The 17357-nt window shown below is 44.4% G+C and overlaps 1 protein-coding gene across 4 annotated transcripts in view; it reads right to left on the reverse strand.

The window, feature by feature from the left end:
• Acvr1 (activin A receptor type 1) overlaps positions 1-17357 on the reverse strand; it is a 124736-nt gene that overhangs the window by 87411 nt on the left and 19968 nt on the right. For 3 of the 4 annotated variants that reach the window (XM_021192493.2, XM_021192491.2, XM_029536145.1), the window contains exon 2: positions 7143-7240. The exons of the other annotated variant lie outside the window; for it this stretch is intronic. The gene's annotated coding sequence lies outside the window, so the exon portion shown is untranslated. The remainder of the gene's footprint in view (positions 1-7142; positions 7241-17357) is intronic. 4 annotated transcript variants of the gene reach the window in all.

Here is a 17357-nt window from a genome sequence, read left to right on the forward strand (position 1 = left end):
AGTTCCCATGGAAGAAAGGCGGGCTGCATCTCAAAATATTCCTTAATTCTCTCTCTCTCTCTCTCTCTCTCTCTCTCTCTCTCTCTCTCTCTCTCTCTCTCTCTCTCTCTCACACTCTCTCTCTTCTCTCTCTCTTTCTAGTCTCAGACTCCTCCTGCCAGATATCTCCTGGGCATAAACAAATCTGCCTCATTACTAAGTCACCAGGTATTTTCCACCAGATCCACCTCCCTTAGCGCTAGCCAAAGGGTTCATCTGGTAAAGAGGACTTACCACCAAGTGTGAGAATCAGAGTTCAGTCCCCGGAAACCACGTGGCGGAAGGAGAGAACCAACTCTTACAAATTGTCTTCTGCCCTCCACAGGTGTGTTGTGATGTGCGCGCGCGCGCACACACACACACACACGTACACACACGCACGCACGCACGCGCGCGCACACACACACACACACACACACACACACACACACACACACACACGTGCACATAAGAATATTTACCAGAACAGAATCATCTCCCCCATAGCGCCTAGGTATGCACCCTGTCCTTCTCAACTGCTATCCTCTGGCAACAGAAAGGCTTAAACTCTTGGGTCCTAGGTCCCCATCCTCAGGCAGTATGCAGGGGGACATCCAACCCTTCACCGATGTCCACTGCAACTGTGTATCAAAAATATCCAACCGTGGGCACAATACTTTCCTTCCAGATTCCGCCATGACCATGAAGAGGAGACTCTGTAACTGGGGATTTGTTCCTGTTTCTTTCACCTACAAAATGAAGCTAAGGACGTCAACTTCCCAGCATTTTCAAAATAGAAAAGGGGCAAATTAACCTGGACTGGAAACCTACAGGCAACAACAGGCAGCTGTTCAGTCGCCTCATTTGAAGAGACAGGACTGCCTACCTCTTCAGTACAGTACAATTTTTCTTTCCTCCTTTGGAAATCTAAGGGCTTTTGAGAAAGTGTGTTCCCCTCAACACAGAGCCCAGTGTGGAAGGCGCCTAAGGAAGGCTTCATGTGAGCTAAGGCTAAGGAACACAGAATGAGTGCCAATGAGACCAACGTTTGACATCATTCTATTATCTTCTAGAATGACACAATAGGATGGTTAGTTGTTTTGTTTTTTTAATTATTACATTTGTGTGTGTGTGTGTGTGTGGATATATCTATGTGTCTGTGGGTGTATGCACTCACACATCACATGTACCCAGTCCTGTGTGATACCACAACACACCTACAGAGGCCAGAGGAAAACCTTTGTGGTCCGCTTCTCTGGTAAATGCCCAGAATCCAACTCAAGTAATCAGGCTTAGGGGTCAGCACGTTTACCTGTAAACCACCTCATGAGGGATATTCAACCATACCAGGAAGGGAACACAATGTAATGTGTTCTGTGATTCTTCTATCAAACTTTAAAGAGTGCGAATTTTTTTAATAGCATTTATATAAATTTCTCTGTTTACAAACCTGAACTAACCCAGACAAATAGTTTAAAAACTGCCAACCAGCTTGGTTCTATGGGTAACCATTAAGTTTTAATCAGATGTGGTTCAATTTCTGGAACAGTGAACATTAAGAGGGGCTCGTCGTGGAAATTGAGCAAAAAGGAGGAGGAGGGAGAATGGAGGGGAAAGGACTGGGGAGGATAAAGAGGAAGGGAAGGAGGAGGAAGGGGAGCAGGAGGAGGGGGAGGGGAGGGGGAGGGGAAAGAAACAAAAGAACCGCCCCCCAGCCAATCAGTGAGAGCAGCTGCTGGCTGGGAATACTTCCTCCCTCTTTGCAGCTGTCGTCTCCCGCAGTTGGCAAGAAGCACTGCCAATCTGGGCCTGGCTTCCAGTGAGGACAGCCTTGTTTTACTGGCTACTGAGGCAATGCACACACCATTAATGGAGTTTTTATCTCCCCTTTTTCCTGTCAGTACAGAACCAGCCAGTCTGACTCTGTTATTATCATTAAGAAAGCTTTTTCTCCCTCCCCCAGACACAAGCTCTTTAATCCAAACAACATCTGGGAAACTCCTGCTCTATCCTGTAGAAAGGAAACAGATATAGAGGGGAAGGTGAAAAAGTACAGCTCGAGACTCCACTGAACAACCAATAAATCCCCAACAGGCAAACTTCTCTTGAGCCACCCTGGACTGAAACGCTGCTGGTGGTCTCAAAAAAGACACTGGGACCAGTCAGTATCACTCTGAACTGTAGCAAGGCTATTGCCATTTTGACGTGTAGCGTTTCTTAAAAAAAAACAAGCAAAAGAAAATTTAAAAACAGAAGAAAGAAATGGTGAGAAAATGATATATTGGAAAATATCCTTGCTAAAAAGTCCAATTTTAAAAAAAATACTTAGAAGATTCTTTTTTAAAATGTTTTTTTTTTCCTCAGAAAGGGTAAATACAAGGACTATCTATACAACATCTCAGTGAGCCCATCACTAATGTAGGAACTAACAGGAAAACCTGGTGTCATTAAACCCAGATAATATATCCTTTTGTCATGGACCGCTGTCTCCTTCGCAGCTGAAGTGCCCTTTTCCTTAGATCACACTCTGAGAAGTCTCTACAGTATGGGACAGCCCACCAAAGCCAGCCACACTCCAGTTCACACTGGTGGAGGAGCTTGCAGCCACTCAGCCCTTGGTCCCTTCCCCTCAGTCTTGCTGTCAGGAAAACATGCGTGTCCTGCTCTGTCTGCACCGCAAGCTCAAACAGGGCTGACAGGGACCCAAGAGTAGGTCCCTCCAACACTGACCTTAAGTCAACAGACCATAAAAATGTAAGAAGTCCAACACACAGGTGCCAAGCCATCCCTCCCGCCCTCCCCTCCCCCACTCTACTGTGTCCACGACCAGCCACGGAAGGTTAGAAGCCTCTGCTTGCCCAGAAATGCTCATTCGCCCCCAAACTGAACATCGGGGTCTCAGCAAAAGTTAACCATTCCCTCTTCCTTTTTCTGTTATTGTTTCCACTCAGGAGAAATGAGGAAGGGAAAGTCACCGAGTGTCTGAGCTACAGGCTGGTGCTCCCTGGAAGCTGGGCCTAATGACAGTCTCCATAAGGTAACGTGATCCTCTCGCAGTGGGGGGCTTGAGTAAGGGCCGCCTCTCTGGGCTCTCCACTTTCTATTGTCCTACCCTGCAGGGCCAGCTGTTTCCGACAGCCAAATTGCTGCATGCTAAGCAATGAATGCTGTCAGGGAAGGAATTTTCATCTCTATAATGCATAGGCCTCCGTAGACAAATTATACAGCTTACGGTACTGGCTGCAGGAGGCTGCTCCAGGCTTGAAGCGCTGCCAAAACACTGCCTGTCCTCCACGATCCCCAGCCCCAAGGTGACAAGGCAGTCACCAGAAATGAATCTGAATGGCCACATAGAATTGGAACATACGTTTTTTTCAGAGGCAAACACAACCTGTGGGGAACGGCCCTCCCACACCGATCTAGGATGTACTGGTGAAGTGTGAGCGCTCGCCAAGCTATCTCATAGCACAGAGCCACCGAGCACAGCATCCTTTGATACCCTGACATCTTGTGTCAGCCCAGACCAGCAGCACATCCCTCAGCTCTCTGCTTCTGGGGAAAGCTAGACTTACCCAGAAGACATTACTACTTCTTAGAAGGCAACAAAATGGAAAAGACCCAAAACTAGTGCTCATTGGTGATAAAGAAGGATCTCAACGGGTGCTTTACAGAACCATCCCGCCGTAGCTGTCCAACCCGCACCCAGCTTTTCCAGTAAGGACGCCAACCTGGGATACCAAGAGCTCCTTTTCTGAGTCCATGCTGAGAGACTACATCAACCAGCATGCACACTGAACTGGATTTGGGGTGGGATGTGATGTAGACTGATCCACCCATGGTGACTTGCTTTACTGGAGCAACTAGAAAAGCAAAAGTTTGGTTTCCTCAGAATGCTTGAATGTGGAAGGACTATGCCACAGCACCCCACCCATCATAAAGGGAAATCCTGTCTGAGAATGAGTCTGACAGAAGAAGAATTTGAGCACCAGGAGGGGGAGTGGGGAGGTGGGGCAATAGGGGGTGAAGACAGGTCCCAGAGATACTACTTGTTGAGCCATTGGTCAGCCCAGATCTGAAGCAGCCATTCAATGTTCCCCTCCCTGAGCTTTTGAGGCCTTACAAAAGTGCAAACTAAGCCCGCACACCCTCTCTCCTCTGACAGCATCCAAATATACAGCCTTCTACCTTCTCATGAAAACCAGGACAAAATCAAACATTGAAACTCCTCTGCCTGCTGTAAGCTAGAAATGGGACGTTCGGCCTAATTCAGACCCCTCTGTAAAGGGAGTCTTGATGTCTGACCTGAATTCATGGAGAGATGAGCCAGGGAGGCTCGGGATCTGCATTTTCTCCTTTGGTGTTATACATCTTCGAATGGAACAAGTGGTATAAAGAAAATCGACTGGAACCTAGTGTGTAGGCTTAGGTCTGCAATCCCAGTACTTACACAGCTAAGGCCGAAGAGACATCATAAGATTAAAGCCAGCGTAGGCTACAAAATAAAACTCTGTCTCAATAAACAAATAAATAAATAAATAAATAAATCTCAGATCACACAGTCCATGTCAGTAAGTCCAGCTACAGGGAGGCTAGAAACCCCTAGAAGCCATGAGCAGGGCAGTAGAGAGGACAGCTCCATTTTGCTGGCCACTCCGGCCAGTCACAGCACGCGCACCTGCATGCCATGAGCTGCCAAGGCCATCACTCACTGGATCCTGCAGCCGTCCACTTTATCATTAACCACTGTCTGGCAGACAAGGGCAGGGTCCAGGTCAAGAACATCCAGAACATTCAGACAAAAGGCATATGCAGACCAGGGTGGACTCCCAGCCACTCACAGCAAACTATAAATATCCTCGTGGCTGCAGACCTGCCAGCGCCACAATTCTCTCTCCCCGTTGGTTACAGAAATACAGCCAGGACTTTCTCCCAAGAAAGTCAACCAGGCGTGGCAAAAATAGGAGATGTACACACAGCCTACTCAGCACCATGGAAGGCCTTAGGTCTTACCTCCATCTTACCCATCCTTGGCTGAAATAAACTATACAATATAAATTTGGTCAACACCGCTAGAAGGGGAAGAAGAGGAAAAAGACCAACTTTGCCCTTCTCCTTTAAGACAATCACAGAGCCCCAGAGTTTATTTGACTTTTAGGAGGAAGCACTCTATAGAAATATTCCTGGCTATGAATATTGTTCTTATAAACAAATAAACAAGAACCACCGTAATCCAGAGCCGAAGGCAACACTCTGTACATAGACCTTCCAAAGTGCTGCATACACTGGTGTTCCAAAGTGTAGACAGATCTTTTCCACCAACTTCCTGCCCCTAGCAAAGATCATACTAGCAATAAATTTCACAGAGTGCAGAGGGCATTCTGGGCCCTTTGAGTTCACTCCCTGTCCTACCCAAGTGTTCATGCATTTTCCCATCCAGATGCTATAAGTATCTTTGGTATCCTCTCACTTCCGGTAAAGCAGCAGAAATGATATTGTACGGGGGGGGGGGGGCTAAGCAGAAATGATATGATCCACAGAAACCTTTTAATGAAAATGGCCACACTGGGCAGGGGTCTGTTGTGAAATTCACCTGTTACCGGAGACTCTTCCGTGAGAACTCCAGGTTTCCTAGTTCAAAGGACAACGTGTTTAATCACACCGAGGTTACAGAAGCCCCACAAAACAGGATAAACCTCTTGGGCTTCACCAGTCATTCCTTAAATAATTTTAGGCTGAGGATTACCTAGTATGCACAATGTCATGAGTGTGAGCTCCAGCATTACAAAAAATGGGGGGTTGGGAGGGAGAAGGTGGGAGCACAGGGGGAGGAATTTCATGCTAATCAAAACACTTCTAAACCAGCTAGCCCTATTGAGTTTGGAGGTAGAAGCCTCAATGGAAAGACGAGTCTCAAAAAAGACCTCAGTGTATCAAGTGGGTCAGATCAGAGAGGCAACTGCAAAGTAACAGGATAGATTCCCATGGGCACTGTTGTCATGACTGGCATAGCCTAGAGTGCGCCACCAAAGTCAGTCTTACGGGAGGCAGTATGTAACATCCCCAAATCATTTGCCTCTCTGCCTCAGCTTCTCCTGTATAAGAAATACTAGCGGAGACAAAATTCTGATTGTTCTCAGGTACCACACATGGGTGTGCTAGCGATCTATCTACAAATTATTATCCTTAATCCTCCCAATATACACCATGGTACAATGAGCGATCTCCTTTTTATAGCTAAAGACACTTGAGGTTCACAGTAGTTACATAACTCCTCCAATATCACACTGCTAAGGTGCGCTAGACCAGCAGGCCAGCTCCACAATGCCAAACACTCCAGACCACTTGGTCCACTGCATTACAAGCAGCTTCTGCAATTCCCTCTCCACTGGGACTCCTCAGCACCTGATTAACACTTTATGGGCGTGTCTATTGTGATGGAACACTGTCATTCTAAGTAATGGTTACATTACAAGGACTTTATCAGTCACTGGATTTATCTATTATAATAAAACTTAAGATGAAATTGATCACTAAATACCAGCTTGAAAATACCAAAAAACAAAAAGAAAGAAAGAAAGAAGGCTAAAATCAATCACCTTCAAATGCTTTTGTTCTAAAAAGGTACAGCGTCACTTTATCACTTTAAGAGGATTAGAATGGCTGCATCCGTTCGGGACAAAGGGAAAAACGAAACACTGATAACCTTAAAATTAAACCAAATAAAGCCGAGCATAATTAGTAAAGCAGTCAAAGACCCCTGCTCCCAGGAAAGCAATACACAGCACCTATGCGTGCGGAGATGCGAAATGAAGCAACCATCCCCTATGAATGCCTGGCTGCCCTCCCTGACTGCAGCCTCCATGGCACAGCGGGAGATCATCTTCAGGAGCCTGCAAGCATCTTCTGGGGATGGTGGACAGGATGGTATATCCCCCACCATCCCCACACGGAGGAGGATGAAGCCAAACTCCACTGGCAAGGATTATTCAATTCCAGGGAAACTAAAGACTTCCAAGAGGCAGATGCTGCGGCAAATTCTCAAGTAACAGTGACAAGTGTACCTGCCAAATAGGCCTCCAACTTCATCCAGCAGACCTCCCAAGCCACTGTCCCAGCCAGCTTACCAGGCTTTTCTCTGCTCATCCACTGCAGGATCACCTCTGTTCCCTTTCCAGACTTTTCACTGAAGGGCTGGGAGACACAAGGGGCAGCTCCTTTGCGCCTACCAAAAAGGAAGAGGGCAAGACATGAACAAAACAAACAAAAAGGTGGCGTAGGAACCCCAGTCAAAGAAACGCTCCATGACTTCAGGCTAAGGTGGTGTGGGTGTGGTCATTAGTATCACCTAGAAGTCATGTCCATATCCTATGTGGTATGACTTCATTCATGGAAGAAGCCCCCTAAAGGTTTGGGTGCTCGAGGCTTGGACCCCAAATAGGGGTTCAAAGTTTTAAGATATGACTACAAGTGCTGATTTCCTTAATGGATTAATCCCACTGATGGATTCACAATTTGATGCCATGAGAGTACAATGAAGAACTTAAGCCCAGAAGTGACCTCCTGTTGGTTTCTGGACACATGAGCCACGGTCAACCTTGCCCCTTTTAACTTGTTTCTCTCAGATATCCGTCCCAGCCACAACAGGCCTGACTTACACGGAGCTTATTAGGAATAGGGTCTTTACAAATTAATTACGCTAATTAGGTTAAGGATCTGGGGCTGAGATGATCCTGGATTATCTGTGTGGGTTTTAAGTCTGATGACAGGGTCTTTACAGAAGATGCAGGGAGAGAAGGAACCAGACGGTGAAGAGGGAGGCCCAGACTGGAGTTATCCAGTCACAAGCTATGCAAAACTGGATCAAGCTAGAAAGAACAAGAAAGGATTCTCCAGTCACACAACAGGAGCACAGCCCTGCTGGCAGTGTCTGACTCCTAGAACCTTGATAGAGTTGACTCCTATCACCAGAAGTCATCAAGTTTTCAAGAGATAGCAAGGAAAATGGCCTTTGGAATAGGAAGAGGATAGGAAGTTGAGCTTGTAAGCTAGAGGAAGAAATGGCACTAGACACGGTCCTTCAAGAAAAGAAATCCATGATGTGCTTCGGTAGGGATATCAATATAATACTAAAAAGGAGAGTGAGCCAGCTCCGACTATCTGATAGTCCTTCCCCTTCTCAAGAAAAATCCTTGAAAAAACAAAACCTAGATGTCCACATCCTTAACTCCAGAACCTGGGAGTACAGCTTACTTGACAAGGGGCTCAGCAGATGCAATTAAATAAGGATTTGGAGGTGAGCTGATTATCCTAGATTATCCTGGTGGGCCCTAAATATAACCACAAGCTTCCCTTTAAGAGGGGGACAGGGAGAAAGTGGAGAGACCACAGGAGCAGAGATTGAAAAAAAAAAATGTCCTTTACAAACAGAAGGGGCCACCAGCCCAAGGAAGCAAATTCCCCCTGAGAAGCCACAAAACCGTAAGGGAACAAACCCTTGTGTTTTGAGATTTAAAATGTCATAACTTGGCAGAGCAGCAATAGCAAATTAAATTTTATGTTTCTATTCTGTTCTGACATTCAAATAAGTTTTTCTTCTCTGAAATCGTCCTGAAATGAAACCCCGTTTCTTGCACCTCTTAGCTCTGCTAAGCTGGTCCCAGTTAACTCTTCACCAATTCACAGTCATCACCTTGCCTCCCTGATTAGCACTTCCGGAGATCAGTTTAGAGACCTCCTAAAACTAAGCAGTACGTGGCTAAGCTTGTGAGATTGGCTCGGTGTGTAAATCAGGTTTCAGGACCTGAGTTTGGATCCCAGAAGCCAAGTAAAGCAGACATTGTGGCCCATAACCCCAGCACTCCCTCTGCAGGAGCGGAGGCAGAGAAAGAAGGAAGCTCTCCAGCCAGCTAGCCTGGCAGACACAGCAGCCAGCAGCAGACACTGTTTCCATCAGTGTGGAAGGTAAGCACCAACACCCAGTGTTATCCTCTGACTGCTAAGAGCTCCGTGGAACATAAGGATACACACACGCGCGCGCGCGCACACACACACACACACACACACACACACGCACATCTACACATTATTGCAATGGTCCTCCCTCCTCCAAGAGAGACACATTCCAGATCCTCAGCTGATACCTGAAACTATAAACAGCACCCATTACCCCCACATATATCTGTTTTCACCTCCCTCTTCACATACCTATGGAAAGCATAAATTAGACTCAGTAACGGATTAACAGTGATAACTAACAGTATGATGTGATATTGTAGGAAACATGTATATATGATCGCTCTTACTAGAGACATTAATAAATAGTAAGAGTTTCTGGGATAACCAATCTAACTAACTGTGATGGTTTCCAAATGACTACACAGGCAAGGGGCACTAAAACGCTGCACAAAGGAGCAATGCTTATTCCAAAAAGGATGGACCAGTATAACGAATGCTCTCACAGTGTTGGGAACAACAAGCAATTTTAAACTCGGAAATTGTTTATTTCTAGGACGTTTCATTGCATTGTTTGGGGCCCCGAGATAACATGCAGTAACTGAAATTACAGAAAGAAAAACTACAGACGTGGGGGCTGGGGGACATTTCAAAGAAAACAATCAGAGAAAAATCTACCTACTTAGTCATGAACCCATCTTGCTCTGGAAAGGACTTCAGAACAATTTGTTTCTCCCCCACAGTGCTCACACAGACAAACGCAGGTAGGAAAACTCACTGCATTGGTGACTGAGATGTTGTGCACTGTACTGTGAGAGCTAGGTCTCAGTAAGAAACCAGATGAGGCTGAAGAAAGAGAGTCCTTCGTCAGTGAGGTACTTGCCTTGCAAGTCTGAGGTCGGGAGTGGGATCCCAGAATCCACAATGCTTGTTGGTTTTGTGTTTGTTGCTGTTGTTGTTGTTTGCTTGTTTGTTTGTTTGCCTTTTTTAAAGACCACAGGTTTGGAAGTAGAGACAATGCCGTGGGGGGGGGGGGGTCACTGGCTAACCAGCCTAGCAAGACAAGTGAGAAGCTGTCTCAAAAGAGGGGTGCCCTCGCCTGAGAAAGTACCCCTGGGGTTGTCTACTGAACTCTGGAAAAGCAAGTATATACATGCACATGCCACCTGCACACATACACACATGCAAACACACTCGAAAGAATGAACACAAAAAGAGAATAAGCTGACTTCTTTTTTGATTCAGAGCAGGAGGCTGTTTAAAGTCTCCAAGAGAGAAAGAAATCAGTAGCATATGCCAAACTGAAAAATTAGGTCATTTTTGCTCTCCAGTAATCCAAACCTAGGCTCGAACTTCTGATCCTTCGGTCTCTACAAGTGCTGGTATTAGAGTCATGTGCTTGCCGCGCCTAGCAAGAAATAGGGTAGAGGGTATAGGGGGAAAGAATGGCTAACATAGAAAAACAAAACATTTAGGGAAAAAAAATGCGTATGGGCCCATCAGAAGGGGTCAATAGGTAAACTCCTAGGGAAGGACTCTGAAAGAATTAAAGAAAAAGAAGAAAACCATAAGATTAGAGTGTATAAGGCATTTATACAGAAGGCCTCTGATAAATTTTTTATCTCTAATTAAAATAGAAAAATGTATTTTACATTTCAACTCATTACAGGCAATGCATACATAAAACTGAAACTGAAATTTTCATGAAATAATTCTTATCCTTGCAAGACATGAATTTTTATCCAACGCTTCTGTTTCCTTTTATTTATAAGCTTGGATGTTACTCTCTAAATTGACCCAGTAAATGGACTAAAACCAATAGTTTTTTTAAAAATAAATATCATGACCTACATGTCAAGGTCAAAGATTGACCTGGTAAAAAGATGATAAATAGCAAAAACAACAATATCAACAACAACAAAAAAAAAAAAAAAGAAAGAAAGAAAGAAAAAAGCCAAAACTTACTCACTCAGCTATCTTTTAATCTTATGACAATGTGGGGGGAGGGGAGACATAACTTTTGCTCTATAACAAAGAGAAGATATTTAAAAAAAAAAAAAAGCTTTAAAATTCAACATCAGAAATAATCTCTATTCCAAGGGAAGCTTTTGATTTGCTCATTACAATTCCCGGCTCAACACCGCTAACTCCCAACCCATCTGGCTCTCAAATTTGAGACCTGCTTTGACATTGAATGCTCCGTTCAAGGAACTTATCTGCTATGAGGGTATGCAAAGGTAAACGAGACCTGGTTCTTACATTCAAAGACTCTGACATCTACTAAAAATAACTACAAAAGAACTAAGCCATAATGATATAGGATACATAAACGGATTTTATATTAAGTGCTTCATGGAGAAAGAGATGGCGTTGGGACTAGGGAGAAGACCAGGCATACAGGTAGAGAGAGCTGAGGTAGGTACCGAGAGGTACAGGAAGCTTGGCTGTAACCATTTAGAGCATGTGCCCCAATTCTCTGCCTGCCCCCCATCACGGTGAGATTATGTCCACTGCCCTGGAATCCCTGCTCCGTGACATCTCAGCAAATACAATGTGCTGGAAGTGACAGTAACAGTTTCTAGGGTCAGATCTTAAGAAATCCGCAACTCCCAGCTTCTGCCTCTTGAGATAGCTGCTCTTGGACCTTGGCTGTCATGTGATGGGGAAGCTCAAACAGCCTGTGAGGAGGCACTGTAGGTAGGTATTTCCGTCACCAGTCCCAAGAACTCTCAACAGCAGCCAGACGTGAGAGAACGGAAGGAATGAATTGTCAGAGGGACTGTGTCACCAAATGCTCCCAGCTATGGCCCTAGACATGAGACAGAGAAAAGATAACTTTTCTGTGCACAACACAAGCCCTGACTCACTAACAGTGAGCATCATCAAATGTCAGTCAGGTTGGGAGCTGTGCTATACAAAGAGGAGTTGACTAGGATTGTAGCAGTCCAGTTGAGACATTTCCGCAGTATAAAAAGATGTGCTACAAAAGTTTGGAAGGAAACCTCACCTATCTTAAAAGTCACTGTGAGCAGTTTCAAAGGTTCTTCCATATGCAAAACTGGCCAGGAATTGTGTGAGTAGATTGGAAAGATTATATGAACAGCTATGTATTTTCAGAAACTGAAAGAAAGATCAGACAAAGATAAACAATGCGGGCTATGGTTTTCCTAACCATTACCAATTGACAAATGAATTACAGGACAGGAAAAGATCATCTAGAATAATCTGAAACCGTTCCTGCGGCTGTTCACACTGCTCTACCACCCGAGTGTGTGCAGACTCCACACAGAGTCTCTTCTCATAGTTCAAGCCTAGCTTGAGCAGTCATTCACTCTTGCCCTGGCCAGAGCTTGTGCAACGAAACTTCCCACCCGTGATTGGCCGACGCTTTCTCAAAAAACGTCTTGTCCTTTGACAAAATCCACTAACCGTACATCCCGTTACGCTCAGGAGCCAAATCACTGTAACATTCTCTAAAGCCCTCATATCTCACTTTCTGTCCCTATTGTTTCATAGGTGAGAAGCAAACAGTCCTTTCAAGGAAGAAGTGCTGAGAAAACCATTTCCAAATTCTATATAGTCAACTGATGGGAAAAAAAGACAAAATATTGAAACTCATAGAAATCATTATTACTTAAAAATATTTCTAATACGCTTCACTCAGTGCTTGGGTTATCTTTTTGAACGTAGTAGCGTCCCTACAGATAGAGTTTATGCAGAACATCTAGAGCACCAGAACGAGCCTACGGACATTGCACGGCATGCAGAGCACCTGCCAAGGTTAGCAGAACCAGAGTTAGGGGTCAAAGCTGCCAACTTCAAGGGTTTTTTTTCTTCTTTCAACACTCTTAGCACACCACTCACAATTACACAAAGTAGTCTACACATAAATTTACTCACATCTACTTCATCTTCAAAACACGATTCTTTGTTAGCGGAAGACACGGGCCACAAATACACAGGAATAAGCCAGCAAGAATAATGAGCAAGCCTATCTGCTTCAATTGTGGCCATGTTGCTCCTTCATGGTCTGCTCTCAATTCCCAGAATAGTCAACCTTAACCTTCTGCTCCAAGGGTCAGCGTTTCCTGCAATGGCTTTCAACTCGAAGTCAGTAGGCTCATTAGAGATGGCAGCGTCTCTATGTAGACTGGCGTTAGCCGCTACCTTATAGAACAATGAACATTCAGAGAATCTTTGAGTTGGAAATTCAAAAAAATGAGAAAAGGCAATTTCAGAAAATTGCAAAATTTGAAATATATATGTCAACAAAGAAAGATCCAAAATGATCAAACACTAGATGCTTCAGAAAAAATAAAGTGAGACCCCTCCACACCCGAGTCTCTAGCCGTCAAACCAAAGTCCCAGGCGAGATTTGAGAGCAGATCTTAAGACACTTAGAAAGTGGCTCCCTCGGAGCTTTAAAAGTAACAATAAAGCCATATAAGACGGACACAGTCTCCTTCTCCAGTAAGGTTCCCACACCAGCAGGTAAGGGACTGTACGTATCTGTCTTTAGCAAGCATATATCAAACTCGCTTATAAAATATTTGTGATTTAACATGGATTGAAAGTTGAAGAAACATGCCTGTTAAGTTTCTACATCAAAGGTAATATTCAGAACTCAAAACTTCACTAAAATGATAGATATCACATGCGCTCGCATGCATACATATATACACACATACACACACACAGTCTATTGATATGGACACACACAGTCTATTGATATGGATGAGACCAACCAAACTTAAAAATAAGCAAAACTAAGGTCCGAAAAGACAAGTGGCATGCAGAGAGCAAGGGATCATGGGACTAGCAACAATATCCATGAAAGAAATTTCTGATTTCTGTTAGTAGCCAGACTCAGAGAGTAGGACAATGTGACCCTCCCTAATATAGCAGTCTGGGATATACAAAACAAATGTGGACGTTAAAAAAAAAAAAACAGTACAGAAATAGTTCCTAAGCTTTCAACTGCATGCAGCTCAAAGAGTGCTTAACAGCACCCCAGGCCGTCCCGCCATCTCTGCTATCTGACCATCGAGGCAGCAGTTACCACGGGGTACTGTTCAGGTAACCCTCACATTTAATGGTGGCCTCAAACCTCTGGAATAGGGGCTGTCGATTTGGGTGGCTGAGAGAAGCCATGAAGTCCTTGCTTCCTTGACGTCTCTCTACGGAGACCAGCCCCATCTACAAGTATCGATCCTCCTGCCTCAACCTCAACACACGACAGGTGTGTCCCACTATGCCTGCTATAGACAAAATTCTGTAAGAAGCCATCCTCAAAGCTGGTGCTGGTGATCATTCCAAGATTCAAATCTAATCAAGTCTCTCTCCTGCCTACAATTCCCCAGTAGGTACAATGTTTGAGAATGATACCTGAATTGTTTGTCCAACAGTAAGTAGTCTCGGTAAAAAAAAAAAAAAAAAAAAAACCCCATCTCTCTGCGTTTCCTAAAACAATGACAAAAAAATTTAGAAAAATAAAAAAAAAAAAAAAAAAAAACCCTCCTCATCTCTCCAGCTCAGAGTCATTAGGGCACACACCCGGTAAGCTACTGTTTAACTGAACTATCTGAAGTTCCCAGAGTACGCCATGTTTTCTCCCTATGCCCTCCACCACTGTGCGGAATGTTCTCCATGCTGTACATCAGCAGGCAAACTTGCCATCTAAAGTCTATTAAGGTACTAAGGGCCCTGTCAGGACCCTGCCTATTCTCCCAAAACTGAGTAGGTATTTCTCTCTTGCATCACTGCTGCACACAGCACACCTCCTGCACTGGTCAAACTGTACCCAGCCACCTATTCATGCAGCTCCTTCACTAAGCCCACAACTCTCCTACAGCCAGGAATAGCAAGCACTTCTAGGCCTTGGGTCTTTAGCACGGAACGTGAAACAGTATTCAAAGACAAAGGAAAAGTTAAAAACCCTAAATCAAACAGACTAGAAAATAAAGAGTGAAGCATTCTTTATTAACATTTCATTCTAACCAGACATTGGCTCACACCTTTAATCCCAGCAGGTGGGAGGCAGAGGCAGGNGGATGTCTGTGAGTTCAAGGCCAGCCTGGTCTACAGAGCCAGTTCTAGGATAGGCTGTTATACATAGAAAAACCCTACCTCAAAAAAGAAAAAAGAAAAAGAAAAAGAAAAAAAATCATTGTATTTTCAAACACGTTACCTCCTCTGATTTTACACAAATATTTGATAACTGTTTGACTCTATATCAAAAGGAAACATTATTGCCAGGTGTGGTGACACACCACTTGAATCCCAATAGCAGGGAGAGAGAGGCAGAAGGAACTCTGCCATCCCAAAGCCAGCCTGATGTACATAGCACATTCCAAGTCAGGATGAGCTACAGACAAATAAAAATAAAGTTAAAAATAAACATAGCAGAATTCATCAAGGGGCCAACAGCAGGCACAGGAAGAGCAGTGACTCCGTCACAGGACTATGGCACATCAAGTGCAGTGAAAGTGTCTTCTTCCACAAAACTAACGTTATGCTCTCCCAGCACGATAGATGGAACCAGCCCCTGGTAATGGCTCATCACAAGGGAGAAAACTATCCCAGTCCGAATCAAAAATGGGATTTTAAGGTTTTAAACCAACCATAGCCTGTTCCGTAAGTAAACTCGCATGCACCCCCAATCACCAGACGCGCCAACCTTAGAGCCAGGCACGGTGGCTTGTACCTGGGATGCCAACACTGGGGAGGCTGAGGCGGGACTAGCTCAGGCTCAAAGCCAATGTGGGGTACTTCGTGAGTTCTAGGCCAGTTTGAGCTCCAGTGTGAAAACAGTGAGCTAAAATGCTAGTCCCTGCGGAATCAGAGCCGGGGTGGGGGACTGTGGGTAGTTTTGGGGGGAATCTCTTCCCCTTCAAACGGCGACAAACACCACCTTCTGAGCTGTCCTTGCTGGGACTGTGATCTTTCCGCAGGAGGGTGGCCGAACCAAGAGGAGAGGAATAACTTTATAGTCTGTCTGACTCATAGTTTGCCCTTTGCTCCTCCCAAAAGAAATAAGCTCTTAATGGTACATCTTTTGATGACCAAGCATTAACTCATCCTCCTCGATCTCCTTGGTGACTAAAACGTTCCTTCCTTCATCATGAAACCGTCTAAAACTTTAATATAAACTCAAGAAAATGAGTCTAATTTTTATGGCTTCTCTTCAACCCAGGATGTCCTAAGAAATAATAATAATAATAATAATAAAAAAAAAAAAACCTGCAACGCAAACTGAATTACACAAGAGAGACTACATTCTCCCAGCCCTTAGTAGAAGCAGAAAAGATATTATAGGCTTTTGTCATCCTGTGGCTGTAATTAAGATTGGAAAACAGCCTACAATATTCCCCTCTAAGAGGGTGGATTGAATCCCTACTACCTCATCCTCAGGCCCCACTGGTGTGATCGCCTGAAAGTTCCTCTGCATAGTTCCAGCTTCCCCGAGGGAGGTTTTCCTACTTTCAACTGCTTACTGCTCAGTCAAAAAAACCCCTCCTCTGAATTCCAAATCTCTGTCTCTTGTTCTACCTCACAGGTTCCATTTCTCTATTCTCTCCTCTTTTCCCTTCTCCAAATCCTAATATTATAAACTCAATGACTCATCAGGAAAACTCAGATAAAAAGGAGAAAATATACTGCAATAACAACCCGCCTCCATTCTCAACACCTATTCCCTGGGTGTCCATGACCGGCTCAGGAAGTGCTTACTGAACACTGTAGGCTTTGCTGGTCAGTTAGATCTCAGGTTCGGTTGGGGGGGTTGGGGGGGGTGCGTTCACTCATTTCTGTGCTTGTCCATGCTCCACAGCTCGGGAGAGGTTCTCTCTCTCATATGTGGGCAGCCTCTACCCAAAGGAACACACACTCTCGTTTATGATGGCTTGACTGAATGATTTTTGTTTTTCCTTACAATAGGTTGAAACATATGTGCATTTAATGACTCCTTGGAAATGGGAATCTGGAGCCAGTGGGTAAAAGCACTCACCTCACTTCTAAGGCTGGTAATCTGGGTTTCATCTCTGAGGTCCACATTATAGGGGGAAAGGGACAACTGACTCCACCTTCTGACCTCCACATGCCTGCCAGGGCATGCACACACCCACCCGTACCTAACACACACAAAATGGTACTTCTTTTAACATGAGGCCAGGTGCGGTGGTGCACAATTTTAATTCAGCACTTGAAAGACTTGAAAGGCAGAGGCAGGCTGATTTCTGTGTGTTCAAGGCCTGCCTGGTCAACAAAGAGCTACATAATGAGGCCCCATCTCAAAAAAAAAAAAAAAAAAAAAAAAAAAAAAAAAAAAAAAAAAAAAAAAAAAAAAAAAAAAAAAAAACAAAACAAAAAAGTGAAATTAAGAAAAGAAT

This window comes from Mus pahari, chromosome 3 (genome assembly GCF_900095145.1).
Source record: "Mus pahari chromosome 3, PAHARI_EIJ_v1.1, whole genome shotgun sequence".
Lineage (NCBI taxonomy): Eukaryota > Metazoa > Chordata > Mammalia > Rodentia > Muridae > Mus > Mus pahari.